This window comes from Scyliorhinus canicula, chromosome 14 (genome assembly GCF_902713615.1).
Source record: "Scyliorhinus canicula chromosome 14, sScyCan1.1, whole genome shotgun sequence".
NCBI classification, from domain to species: domain Eukaryota; kingdom Metazoa; phylum Chordata; class Chondrichthyes; order Carcharhiniformes; family Scyliorhinidae; genus Scyliorhinus; species Scyliorhinus canicula.
The window spans coordinates 159,502,158-159,515,506 of record NC_052159.1 but is presented as its reverse complement, the minus strand read 5'-3'; the positions used below and the strand labels follow the sequence as shown (position 1 = coordinate 159,515,506).

At 47.1% G+C, this 13,349-nt stretch overlaps 1 protein-coding gene across 2 annotated transcripts in view; it reads right to left on the bottom strand.

Annotated features, from left to right (window-relative positions):
- The window catches only part of arhgef7b (Rho guanine nucleotide exchange factor (GEF) 7b), a 147,172-nt gene that overhangs the window by 123,745 nt on the left and 10,078 nt on the right, over nt 1-13,349 (bottom strand). The gene's annotated exons all lie outside the window — the stretch shown is intronic.

The following is a 13,349-nucleotide window of genomic DNA, read 5'->3' as shown; positions in this document are numbered from 1 at the left end:
ACGCCCCACTGCTGTATTCTCACAAGCCGTATTACTTTGCAACAAGAACATTCTAGTTTTAAAAAGGCAAAGGTCCTTACCATACTCTGCACGGTGGGTATTCCACATTTCAAATCAAACCCAACAGTGCATGAATACAGACTCCGTCCCCTCCACATACTCCATGATGTCAGTGAGAAGCATTTGCAGGAGGTGTCCTTCCCAAGTTGGAATTTTGAGTACTTGTTGACTTTACATCATGTCTATCGCCTCCTCACAATGTGAGATCTCACTAACAGAGAGCAGCTTCACACAAGACAGAAACTTCAGTGCAACTTCTGCCAAGATCCTTTGGCCCTATTTCAAAGAAGAGCAGGGGAGATCTCCCGGTATCCTGGCCAGCATTTACTTATGTCGATTGAAGGGTTTTCTGGTCATTACCTCAATGCTGTTTGTGGACTCTTGCTGTGCACAAATTGTCTGCAGTGTTTCCGACACTTGGAAAGTATTTATTAGCTGGAAAGTGCATTGGGCACCTTGAGGTCATGAAAGGTGCTACAAAAATACAATTTATTTTTCTTGTCATTTTTGTCAGTGACATTCAAATAGGGGATCTTTACAAATTTTGCAGTAAGCTTGTGAGAAGAGAGATCAGGGCAGGTTTGTGACCATTGAACTCCTTCATTATGAGGAAACAATCCTCCAAGTGCCCGAACCTTAATCAAACTTATCAAACAGTTGATGAGAATTTATTTGGGGTGTCTCAGGCTTGTCTAACATAATTTCAAATTTACAATGAGTGATGAATGTAAGAAATTGTTATATATTATATTTTATATTTGTTGCAATATTACTAAAAACCCAGGCTTAAAATACATACGAGCAGTGTGTCTACTAAAGCTGTAATTAAGGGGTAGTAAAAGGTTAAGTAAAAAGTGTTTCCTACCACAAGTCCCAAAAGACTGGGGTAGGTAATTTGGACATTCTGAATTCTCCATCAGTGTACCCTAACAGGCGCCGGAATGTGGCGGTTAGGGGCTTTTTACAGTAACTTCATTGCAGTGTTAATGTAAGCCTACTTGTGACAATAAAGATTATTATTATACGGCCCGTGGAGATTCCTGCTGAACGTTTTGCCAATAAAATACACAAAGTGCTCCAAAACGTGCAAAAGTTTGAAGTGGACTTTGTGCAATGTGAAACAGTGACAAGTGGGGGAAAAAACCCACCCCTTATTAATGACAAATTCTCCATCCAGCAATTCTGATAGATGGCAAACCATCAGTCATGCGCAATTTCTAAACGGCGGTGGTGCAGTGATCACTGGACTCATAACCTGGAGTTCCGGGTTCAAATCGGATGGTGAAATCTGAATCCAATCACAAGTCTAATGATTGCCATGAAATCACTGTCGATTGTCGGGAAAGTCAATCTGGTTCACTAATGCAGAGAACTCTGCCATGCTGCGACTCCAGAACCACAGCAACGTGGTTGACTCTTAAACATGCTCTGAAATGGCCGAGCAAGTTCCTGCGGGGCAATAATGATGACCCAGCCAGTAACACAGCCACACCAACATCTCAAAGGCATTTTAATATCAAACAAGACTCCAAAGCGAAGGGCTTACAGTTGGAAAATGTAACCTTTCACAAGATAACCATGATAAGAGTGTAATTCCTGTTGATAAAAAACCCAATGATTTAAAAATAAAGTAAGGGTTGCCTGGGAAACCAGGCCCAGTTAATTGATTTAAAAACGAGTCAGGATGAAGAGGTTTTGCTCGAGGCGCACACTGTACTATATTTGGCGAAGACATTAGCAGACATTCGAATTTCACAACCACGTCATTACCTGCTCACTAGATGAAAAGAGCGAAAGGCATGCATTTATATAGCACCATTCAAAACTTCCCAAAATACTTTACAGCCAATAAGGTATTTAAGTGTAGTCATTCTTGTAATGTGGGGAAAGGTGACAGCAAATTTGAACACAGCAAGATCCCGCAGGCAGAAAATCAATAGGATCAGATATTATCAATGATGTTGGCCACGGTATAAATATTGGCATTAAGGAGAACTTCCTGCTCTTCTTGAAGTGGTGGCAGGAGGGCTTTAGTTTAACATTTCATCTGAAAGGTGACACAACCAACAGTGCAGCGTTCCCTCAGTATATAATCAGCTTGGATTATGTACTCCGGTCTCTCAACTGGGTTTGATGCACAATATACTAACTCAGAGGTAAGACTCTTACCTGCTGAACCATAGCTGACCCTTTATACCCATGGAGTGGTGTGAGTGTGGCATTCACTAACACATGGTTAAAGTTAAGGGGGAGCTAGGTAAACACAAGGGATAAGGACTCGAGGTATATGTTGATACAGCGAGGGTGAGGAGGCTTGTGTGGAGCATAAACACCAATATACACCAGTCGTTTCAAATGGCAAGTTCCTACGCTGTAAATACACTGCAATAATTCAGTTCAAATATCCTCAGATTGAAGAGTAGTCTTTAATTCTAACAGTTAATCCAAATTATTATTACTTGAATTGTCCAAATGCAGCTTTGCGTCTGGGAAGTCTACCTTCCTGTCATTCGAAAGTCGTCACTGGCCAGGCTTAATAGGGAAGCCCTCCTAGAAAAAGGTATTTTTTCCCCTTGTGGAGTAATTTTAATTTCAATGCTTCTGTAGATTGGTTTTGTTTCAGTACCTTACTGAATTCTTTGCATTCTGTATATTTGTCTATAAATACAGCTTGCAGTTTTAGCCTGTAAGCAGTTAGCATGGAAGGTTCTATCATTCAGAGTCCTCACATGATTCCCAGTGAGCTATTCAGCACATTTCTATTAAAGCAGAACTTTAATTCATACATGATAAAAACAGAAAACTTTGGAAAAACTTAGCAGGTCTGGCAGCGTCTGTGGAGAGAGAGAGGGAGAGAGAGAGAGAGAGAGACAAACAGAGTTAACGTTTCGAGTCCCTGTGACTCTTCTTCTGACTGTTCCTGCAGTCAAACAGAATGGGTAAAGCACACAGAAGTACAAATACTTACTGTGTTGAGGATCTGGGAAAAATTGTATATACAAATGTACATCACAATTTGCTCCTGGGAGTCTCACTAACATCAACTGTCCACTTTTTCCATTGTTTTAATTTTTGTTGGGGAGATGTCCTCCCGGCAGGATCGACTCTCCTCATGGGAGACAGCATTGGGAATCTGTTCCAAGATTTCAAGCAACACAGATTTTACCTTTCGTGATACATCAGAAAGCGAAGTCTTGGCTGACTCACCACACAGGTTGCCAAGCCACAGAACGTGCAGCATGAACTAACACATCCTACTAAAATTAGAAAGAAATGTTAAACTGAATTAAAACTTGCCAACCAGGTGCAACATGTAGAGCCTGAACCAGTGTTGTTAAAGTAACAATTTAGGTATGACTGCATTTACTGAACAAGGCATTTGCGTGACTTACAGATGTATTTCCCAAAATCAATACATGTGGAAATAAGAATTTTAGAATTGTTTATTGATCAGTTTCTTAGGCTCTTTTATATATACAATCAAGGTGAGTTACAGGCCTTGTTATATATTACATTACTGAGAACTTCCAAGTTCCTGACCTATGAACAATGTTTATGGAATGTTTAATTATTAAAGAGTAATGGTTTTAACCATTTGTTGAGCTGGTAAACACAATGATGTAAACTAGGTCAAACTATTTTGCCCATAAAGTTTTTACGTTGAAAATGAGGCAAGGCTCTTGTCACACAAACAAGAACAATATTCCTCCAACTTCTCAACAATACAACTAAATAAGAGACAAGTCAAAAAGCAAGTCTGTCCACTCTCTGTTAGATTCATGGAACACATTAGTGTCAACTTTTCCATTATACAGCCTGATGTCCACAATCAGCATACATTCCATTCTGGCATAAAAACAAAACATGAAAAGTGGCCCGAACAAGGCTAACAAAGGAAATGAAGGATAGTATTAGATATTAGAATTCGATATTAGTAGGAGATAGTAAGGATAGTATTAGATAGTATCCAAAAAGTAGCAAGCCCCAGGATTGGGAGAAGTTCAGTATTCAGCACAGGAGGACACAGAGATGGATTAAGAGGGAATAGAGTATGAGAGCAAACTTACAAGTAACATAAAAGCGGATTGTAAACGCTTGCGCAAGTATATAAAAAGAAAAAGATTCGTCAAGACAAATGTCGGTCCCCTACAGTTTGAAATGGGAGAATTGTTAATCGAGAACAAGGAAATGGCAGCGCAATTAAACTGTCTTCACAGAGGAAGACACAAATAACGTCCCAGAAATGCTGAGGCATCAAATATCTAGTGAGTGTTATTATAGGAAATTTATATTACTGAAATAATAGCATTAGAGAAATGAATGGGACTGAAAGCTGATAAATCTGGTCTGATAATCTACATCCCAGGGTAATAAAGGAAGTGACCTTGGAAATTGTGGATGTGTTGGGTGCCATCTTCCAATAACTGTCCCGACAGATTGGAGGGTGGCAAATGTAAACCCAATTTTTGAAAAAGGAGAGAGGGAAAAAACAGGGATTACAGACCGGTTAGAATAACATCAGTAGCAAGGGAAATGCTAGAGTCTATTGTACAGAATCCGATAACAGGACATTTAGAAAATATCAACGGGATTCGACAAAGTCAACATGGATTAATGAAAGAAAAATAATGTTTAACAAACCTACTGAGTTTTTTGAGTATGTAACTAGAATAGATAAGGGTAAACCAGTGGATGTGGTGTATTTGGATTTAGAGAAAGCTATAGTCCCACATATCAGGTTAGTGTGTAAAATTAAAATGCATGGGATTGGGGCTAATTGACATGAATGGAAAATTGGTTAGCACATAAGAAACAGAGAGTAGGAATAAATGGGTCTCACAGGGATCAATGCTTGGACCCCAGCTATCCACAATATGTATCAATGATTTGGATGAGTGAACCAAATGTAATATTTCTACGTTTGCTGATGATTCAAAACTTGGTGGGAATGTGAATGGTGAGGAGAATGTTAAGAGGCTTCAAGGTGTTTGAAACAAGCTGAGTGAATGGGCAAACGTGGCAGATAGCAAGGTGAAGTTATCCACTTCGGACTGAGAAACATCCCTCCTCTACGACCCTCCCAGGCAGTGCATTCCAGATCATCACCACCCTCTGGGTAAAAAGGCTTTTCCTCATATCCCCCCCTAAACCTCCCACCTTGAACCTGCAATTCCTCGTGACTGGCTCCTCAACTAAGGGGAACAGCTGTTCCCTATCCACCCTGCCCATGCCCCTCATAATCTAGTACACCTCCAATGAGGTCGCCCCTCAGTCTTCTCTGCTCCAGAGAAAACAACCCAAGCCTATCCAACCTCTCTTCATAACTTTAATGTTGCACCCCAGGCAACATCCTGGTGAATCTCCTCTGCACCCCCTCCAGTGCAATCTGGGTGTCCCAGTGCATGAATCACACAAAGTTAGTATGCAGGTACAGGAAGTATTTAGGAAAGCTAATAAAATGTTGTTTTTTGCAAGAGGAAGGAACAGAATACGAAAGCATGGAGTTTATGCCCCTGCTGTACAGGGCATTGGTGAGGAAAACGTTGGACAGGTTCAGCTTGGATCCATTGGAGATTGATGAGTGAGACGCGACTTGATTGAAACATACAAGATCCTGAGGGGTATTGACAGGGTGGATGTGGAGAGGATGTTTCCTCTTGTGGGAGAATCTAGAACTAAGGGTTGTTTAAAAACTAGGGGTCACTCATTTAAGACAGGGATGAGGTGAAATTCTTTCTCTCGGAGGTGGTGAGTCTTTGAAACTCTCTACCTCAAAAGGCGGTGGAAGCCAGCGTCTTTGAATATTTTTAAGGCAGAGCGAGATAGATTCTTGACTAACAGGGATGTGAAAGTCATTGGGGGTCGGCAGGAATATGGGGTTGAGGTTCCAATCAAATTATCCACCATTTTATTGAACGGTGGAGGCAGCCTGTGGGGCCGAGCTCCTACTTCATATGAAACCCAAAACAGGTCTTAGCTGGAAAAGTATGGAATACATAGGATACGGATCTTTGACCTATAGTTTAGGGCTGTTTAGCACAGGACTAAATCGCTGGCTTTTAAAGCAGACCAAGCAGGCCAGCAGCACGGTTCGATTCCCGCAACAGCCTCCCCGAACAGGCGCCGGAATGTGGCGACTAGGGGCTTTTCACAGTAACTTCATTGAAGCCTACTCGTGACAATAAGTGATTTTCATTTCATATAGGGTTACTGTGGGCTTGAGTAAAGTACTGCCCACACATGACCCAGACTCTGGGGTCATAGTGATGGCACAGAGACATGTGTAGACCTAAGCATGGAGACAGCTCCTAAGTTGCACCCTTTACTGTACATGTGTAAATAGTTCTTGTAGTTAATAAAGACTTCCAGTTAACCACAGAAAACTGAACACTTATTTGTTTAAGGCATATTGTTCTGTAACCAACAGAAATTTAGTACAAACTAGCTGAACCCCAGCTGCTTATTCTTCACTACCTGGGCAGTGGCAACTTCCTGGAACAGTGATGAAGGTAGAAAAGGAATCCAAGATAATTCAATGACTGTAAGTAATGGCTGTCTTACAATCCTTCACAGTACTCTCTTTGGTAAGATGATCACGAGGTGCCTAAGGCTGACCTAATTTTTCTCAATTTGCTTCGGTATCTGATGTTAATTTTAGAAAGGAGCATAAACCTCCATCTGGAAGAAATAATTCTCCCATCAAATCAACCTTCCTGGAGTCCCACTCATTTTATCTGAGAGTTTGTTTCTCTTTCAGGGTATTTGTCCAATGTTAGAATCCTAGAAATGCACAGCACTGCAGATGGCCATTCAGCCCATCATACATGGAGCAGCTCTTTGAATGAGTGAATTCATCCTACCCTCCTGCTCTTTCCCAGTAGCCTTGCAATGTTTTATTCTACAAGTTTTTGCCAAAATTCCTTTTGAAAATGATAATTGAATAAACATCTATTGCCCTTTCAGACTGCTCCCCATCGCTGTAAACTCCCCCCGGCAATCACTTGTCCAATAGCGTTCCTTTGCTTTCCCTTTTTAATCTGCATGTTCCTATATTTGGGGTGGGACATTAAACCAAGGCCTCCAGCCACCCCTGGCCAACCCGGATGGTCAGCAAAGATTCCAGAGCAGAACTGGAGTTCTTGACAGTAAATTATTGGTCTGGTTAGGAAGCTGGTTGAGCGACAGGAAACAGAGAGTAGGGATAATGGACGGAGAAGCCCATTTGCAGCATGAGGCTGGTACTGTCCGACAAGGATCTGTGTTGAGGCATCAGCTATTCACTGCATTTATTGCCGACTTAGATAATTGGCTAGAAAGTCATAATCAAATTACAAAGCAGTATTGATGGACTAAACAAATAGACAAAACTGACGCCAATTAATTTCAATTCTATTTGCGAGTTCATCCACTTTGAACCCAAAATGGACCGATTAGGTTCTAAAGAGTGAAAAGCTAGAATCACTAGCAGTCCAAAGATACTTGGGGAACCAGTTAGATATGTCCTTAAAATATCAGGAACAGATACAAAACAAACAATCAAAAAGGTTCATGGCTGGCCTTTCTATCGAGAATACAGGGGGTAGAAGTTATGCTTGACTGTGAACAGAACCCTGCTTCGAGCACACCTGCAGTTACTGTGAGCAGGTGTGGGTACCACACCTAAGGAAAGGTGTTACCGGCCTTGGAATGGGGATAGTGGAGATTTACCAGAATGATCCCTGGACTCCGAAGGGCAATTTATGAGAAGCGATTACATAAACTATGGAACATAGAAGTTTAAGGGGGATTTGATCAAAGTTTCCAAATGTATTAAGGGGAACTGATAAGGTAGTTGGAGAGTAATTATTTCCACTGTTTGGGGCACGCAGGGTTAAGGCACAGAGTCAAAATATGAGAGCAAGATTTTTCAGGAGTGAAATTGGAAAACACTTGTACACACAAAGGGTAGAAGTTGGATGATAAGAATTCGGAGGAGGCCATTCAGCCCCCCTCAAATCTGCTCCACCGTTCAATAAGATCATGGCTGATCTGATTGTGACCTTAACTCCACTTTACTGCCCGTCTCCCCAAATCCCTTGACACCTTATAGATCCAAAACCAGTCTAAATTCACCATCAATATATTCAATGACACAGTCTTCGCTGCTCTCGGGGAAAGAGAATTCCGAAGATTAACAACCCTCTGACAGAAGAAATTCCTCCTCGTCTCAGACTGAAATGAGAGACTCCTTTTTTCCTTTGCGGCTCCAGATTTTTGGATTCCCCGGTGAAGGGAACCATCCTCTTAGCATCTAGTCCCCCCCAAATGTTATGTTTCAGTAAGATCACATCACATTCTCCTAAACTCCAATCCTACGGGGATAGGGTGGAGGTGTAGGCTTAAGTGGGGTGCTCTTTACAAGGGCAGGGGCAGACTCGATGGGCCTAATGGCCTCCTTCTGCACTGTAAATTCTATGACATTCTGAATTCTCCCTCTGTGTACCCGAAATGTGGAGACTATAAAGACTTAATTACCTGCAAACACTCTCATTCAAAGTATCGTCTGGCATCATTGACTTTGTCTATATATGTGTTTATGGAACCCACCTCTTCATTCACCTGAGGAAGGAGCAGCACTCCGAAAGCTAGTGATTTAAAACAAACCTGTTGGACTTTAACTTGGTGTTGCAAGACTTCTTATTGCGTAGCCGAACACAATGTTACCCGCCTCGGGGCTTTCCCCAGCATCTTCATTGCAGTGTTAATGTAAGCCTACTTGTGACAATAGAGATTATTATTATTATTACTAAAGGACATAGGACAGAGGCAAGGGGCTTAATGGCCTCTTCCTGTTCCGAAAGTTGTCATTGTTCTGTGATGCTGCCATTTTAGATTGAAGAAACCATTCTCATCAATTCCAATCAGATCACCCATCACCTTATTGAATGGCGGAACAGGTTTGAGGCGCTGAATGGCCTATTCTTACTCCTAATTTGAATGATCGTAATATAGCGATGCCGACCCAAGCGCACAAGCAATGGCTGCTATTCATTTACTCAGCTTTTCATGGTCTTTATTGCAATGAAAATTTATATCTGGATATGTAAATGTGTCAATCTTTCTAAAAACAAATACTTGTGAATGAAAGGTTCACATTCACAACAGATCAATGCATTAGCCAGCTGACCACTGAGCATATTTAACTGACAAATTTTCCTTCAGTTGATAGCGTTGATGTACACGGCACATTCTATACTGTGCACGTAGTTCCAGCTCAGGAAATACTGCATTGGATAAATAATTATTTCTATTTATATAGCACGTTTAATGAAGGAAAATATGTCATGGTATTTTGTGGAAGCATCATCAGATCATAACTGAGACTGTGCCAAAGGAAGATCTGTCAGGAAGGGTAAGTAAAAACTTGGTTAAAGAGGAACGTGTAGAGGGAAGGGGCGGCGGCACGGTGGCACAGTGGTTAGCACTGCTGCCTCACAGTGCCAGGGGCCCAGGTTCAATTCCTGCCTCGGGTCACTGTCAGTGCAGAGTCTGCACGTTCTCCCCGTGTGTGCGTGGGTTTCCTCCGGGTGCTCCGGTTTCCTCCCACAGTCCAAAGTTGTGCAGGTTAGGTGGCTTGGCCATGATAAATTGCCCCTTCGTGTTCAAAAGGTTAGGTAGGATTACGGGGATAGAGTGGAGGCATGTGCTTAAGTAGGGTGCTTTTACCAAGGGCCGGTGCAGACTCGATGGGCCAAATGGCCTCCATCTGCATTGTAGGGATTCTATGGTTCTATGAAATTAGTCAGACACTATTCCCCCTTCATGAAGCCATGCTGACTCTGCTTGATTAGATTATGAGTTTCCAAATGGACTGCTATTAGAATCATAGAATCCAATTTCTACCGTTTCCAACTTAATCCAATCAATATGAATATTAAAGTCACCCATAATCATTCTCTATTCCACATAGGGGAACGAGGCAGGGGTTCCCATGACCCCCCTCTTTTTGCACTGAGGACAGAACCCTTTGGCCATAGCGCTGAGGGGCTCGGTTAAATGGAGGAGGATAGTGAGGGGGAGGCATAGAGTATCTCTGTATGCTGATGATCTGTTGCTGTACATCTCCAAACCGGGCTCTTTGGTTAAGATGAATATTTTGCCGTGGATTTTTATTCCATACCTACCAGCCTTTTCGCAGAAACCGTTTTTTATGGGGCTGTAACGGTTGATCTTTTTCGCTTGTGTGGGCAGGTAAGCAGGCAAGGATTAGGAGGATGGTGTTTCAGAGAGGGTGACAGTCGGGGAGCCTGGGCCTTCTACCCTGATGTGTTATTATTAGGCAGTGAACGCGGAGAAGGTGCAGGATTAGGGAGCCAGAAGCTTTGTGGGCGAGGATGGAGGCAGGCTCTTGTAAGGGGTCGATGTTGTCAACGTCGCCACTCCTGTATGCCCCAGGGAAATATTCGGCGAGTACGGTGGTGGTGGTCAGGTTGAAATGATGGAGGCAATTTCGGCAACACTTTTAGGGTGGGGGCAGGGTCAAGGCAGATGCCGATCCGAGGGATCGATGGCTTTGAGCCAGCGAGGGTGGATACGAGGTTACGGGAGGGGCGAGGGGTGATGGAAATGGCCCCATCCTATTTCCTATTTCAGGAAGGGCAGTTTGCAAATTTGAAGGAATTGGAGAAGTTTCGGATCCCGCAGGGGGTAGTTTTCAGGTTAATGCAGGTGCGGGATTTCACAATAAAGGTCTTTCCGACTTTTCTGGTGGCACCACCCTCCTCGTCGTTGGAGGGGGTGCTGTTGGTGATGGGGCTGGAGGAGGAGGGGGTGCTGTTGGCGATGGGGCTGGAGGAGGAGGGGGTGCTGTTGGTGATGGGGCTGGAGGAGGAGGGGGTGCTGTTGGCGATGGGGCTGGAGGAGGAGGGGGTGCTGTTGGTGATGGGGCTGGAGGAGGAGGGGGTGCTGTTGGTGATGGGGCTGGAGGAGGAGGGGGTGCTGTTGGTGATGGGGCTGGAGGAGGAGGGGGTGCTGTTGGTGATGGGGCTGGAGGAGGAGGGGTGCTGTTGGTGATGGGGCTGGAAGAGGAGGGGGTGCTGTTGGTGATGGGGCTGGAGGAGGAGGGGGTGCTGTTGGTGATGGGGCTGGAGGAGGAGGGGATGCTGTTGGTGATGGGGCTGGAGGAGGAGGGGGTGCTGTTGGTGATGGGGCTGGAGGAGGAGGGGTGCTGTTGGCGATGGGGCTGGAGGAGGAGGGGATGCTGTTGGCGATGGGGCTGGAGGAGGAGGGGATGCTGTTGGCGATGGGGCTGGAGGAGGAGGGGTGCTGTTGGTGATGGGGCTGGAGGAGGAGGGGGTGCTGTTGGTGATGGGGCTGGAGGAGGAGGGGATGCTGTTGGTGATGGGGCTGGAGGAGGAGGGGGTGCTGTTGGTGATGGGGCTGGAGGAGGAGGGGGTGCTGTTGGCGATGGGGCTGGAGGAGGAGGGGGTGCTGTTGGTGATGGGGCTGGAGGAGGAGGGGTGCTGTTGGTGATGGGGCTGGAGGAGGAGGGGGTGCTGTTGGTGATGGGGCTGGAGGAGGAGGGGGTGCTGTTGGTGATGGGGCTGGAGGAGGAGGGGGTGCTGTTGGTGATGGGGCTGGAGGAGGAGGGGATGCTGTTGGTGATGGGGCTGGAGGAGGAGGGGGTGCTGTTGGTGATGGGGCTGGAGGAGGAGGGGATGCTGTTGGTGATGGGGCTGGAGGAGGAGGGGGTGCTGTTGGTGATGGGGCTGGAGGAGGAGGGGGTGCTGTTGGCGATGGGGCTGGAGGAGGAGGGGATGCTGTTGGTGATGGGGCTGGAGGAGGAGGGGGTGCTGTTGGCGATGGGGCTGGAGGAGGAGGGGATGCTGTTGGTGATGGGGCTGGAGGAGGAGGGGATGCTGTTGGTGATGGGGCTGGAGGAGGAGGGGGTGCTGTTGGTGATGGGGCTGGAGGAGGAGGGGGTGCTGTTGGTGATGGGGCTGGAGGAGGAGGGGGGTGCTGTTGGTGATGGGGCTGGAGGAGGAGGGGATGCTGTTGGCGATGGGGATGGAGGAGGAGGGGTGCTGTTGGTGATGGGGCTGGAGGAGGAGGGGGTGCTGTTGGTGATGGGGCTGGAGGAGGAGGGGGTGCTGTTGGTGATGGGGCTGGAGGAGGAGGTGGTGCTGTTGGGGATGGGGCTGGAGGAGGAGGGGGTGCTGTTGCTGATGGGGCTGGAGGAGGAGGGGCTGCTGTTGGTGATGGGGCTGGAGGGGGTGCTGTTGGTGATGGGGCTGGAGGAGGAGGGGGTGCTGTTGGTAATGGGGCTGGAGGAGGAGGGGGTGCTGTTGGTGATGGGGCTGGAGGAGGAGGGGTGCTGTTGGTGATGGGGCTGGAGGAGGAGGGGGTGCTGTTGGTGATGGGGCTGGAGGAGGAGGGGGTGCTGTTGGTGATGGGGCTGGAGGAGGAGGGGGTGCTGTTGGCGATGGGGCTGGAGGAGGAGGGGGTGCTGTTGGTGATGGGGCTGGAGGAGGAGGGGGTGCTGTTGGCGATGGGGCTGGAGGAGGAGGGGGTGCTGTTGGTGATGGGGCTGGAGGAGGAGGGGGTGCTGTTGGCGATGGGGCTGGAGGAGGAGGGGGTGCTGTTGGTGATGGGGCTGGAGGAGGAGGGGGTGCTGTTGGCGATGGGGCTGGAGGAGGAGGGGGTGCTGTTGGTGATGGGGCTGGAGGAGGAGGGGGTGCTGTTGGCGATGGGGCTGGAGGAGGAGGGGGTGCTGTTGGTGATGGGGCTGGAGGAGGAGGGGGTGCTGTTGGTGATGGGGCTGGAGGAGGAGGGGGTGCTGTTGGTGATGGGGATGGAGGAGGAGGGGGTGCTGTTGGCGATGGGGCTGGAGGAGGAGGGGGTGCTGTTGGTGATGGGGCTGGAGGAGGAGGGGGTGCTGTTGGTGATGGGGCTGGAGGAGGAGGGGGTGCTGTTGGTGATGGGGCTGGAGGAGGAGGGGGTGCTGTTGGCGATGGGGCTGGAGGAGGAGGGGTGCTGTTGGTGATGGGGCTGGAGGAGGAGGGGGGTGCTGTTGGTGATGGGGCTGGAGGAGGAGGGGGGTGCTGTTGGTGATGGGGCTGGAGGAGGAGGGGGTGCTGTTGGTGATGGGGCTGGAGGAGGAGGGGGTGCTGTTGGCGATGGGGCTGGAGGAGGAGGGGGTGCTGTTGGCGATGGGGCTGGAGGAGGAGGGGGGTGCTGTTGGTGATGGGGCTGGAGGAGGAGGGGGTGCTGTTGGTGATGGGGCTGGAGGAGGAGGGGGTGCTGTTGTGATG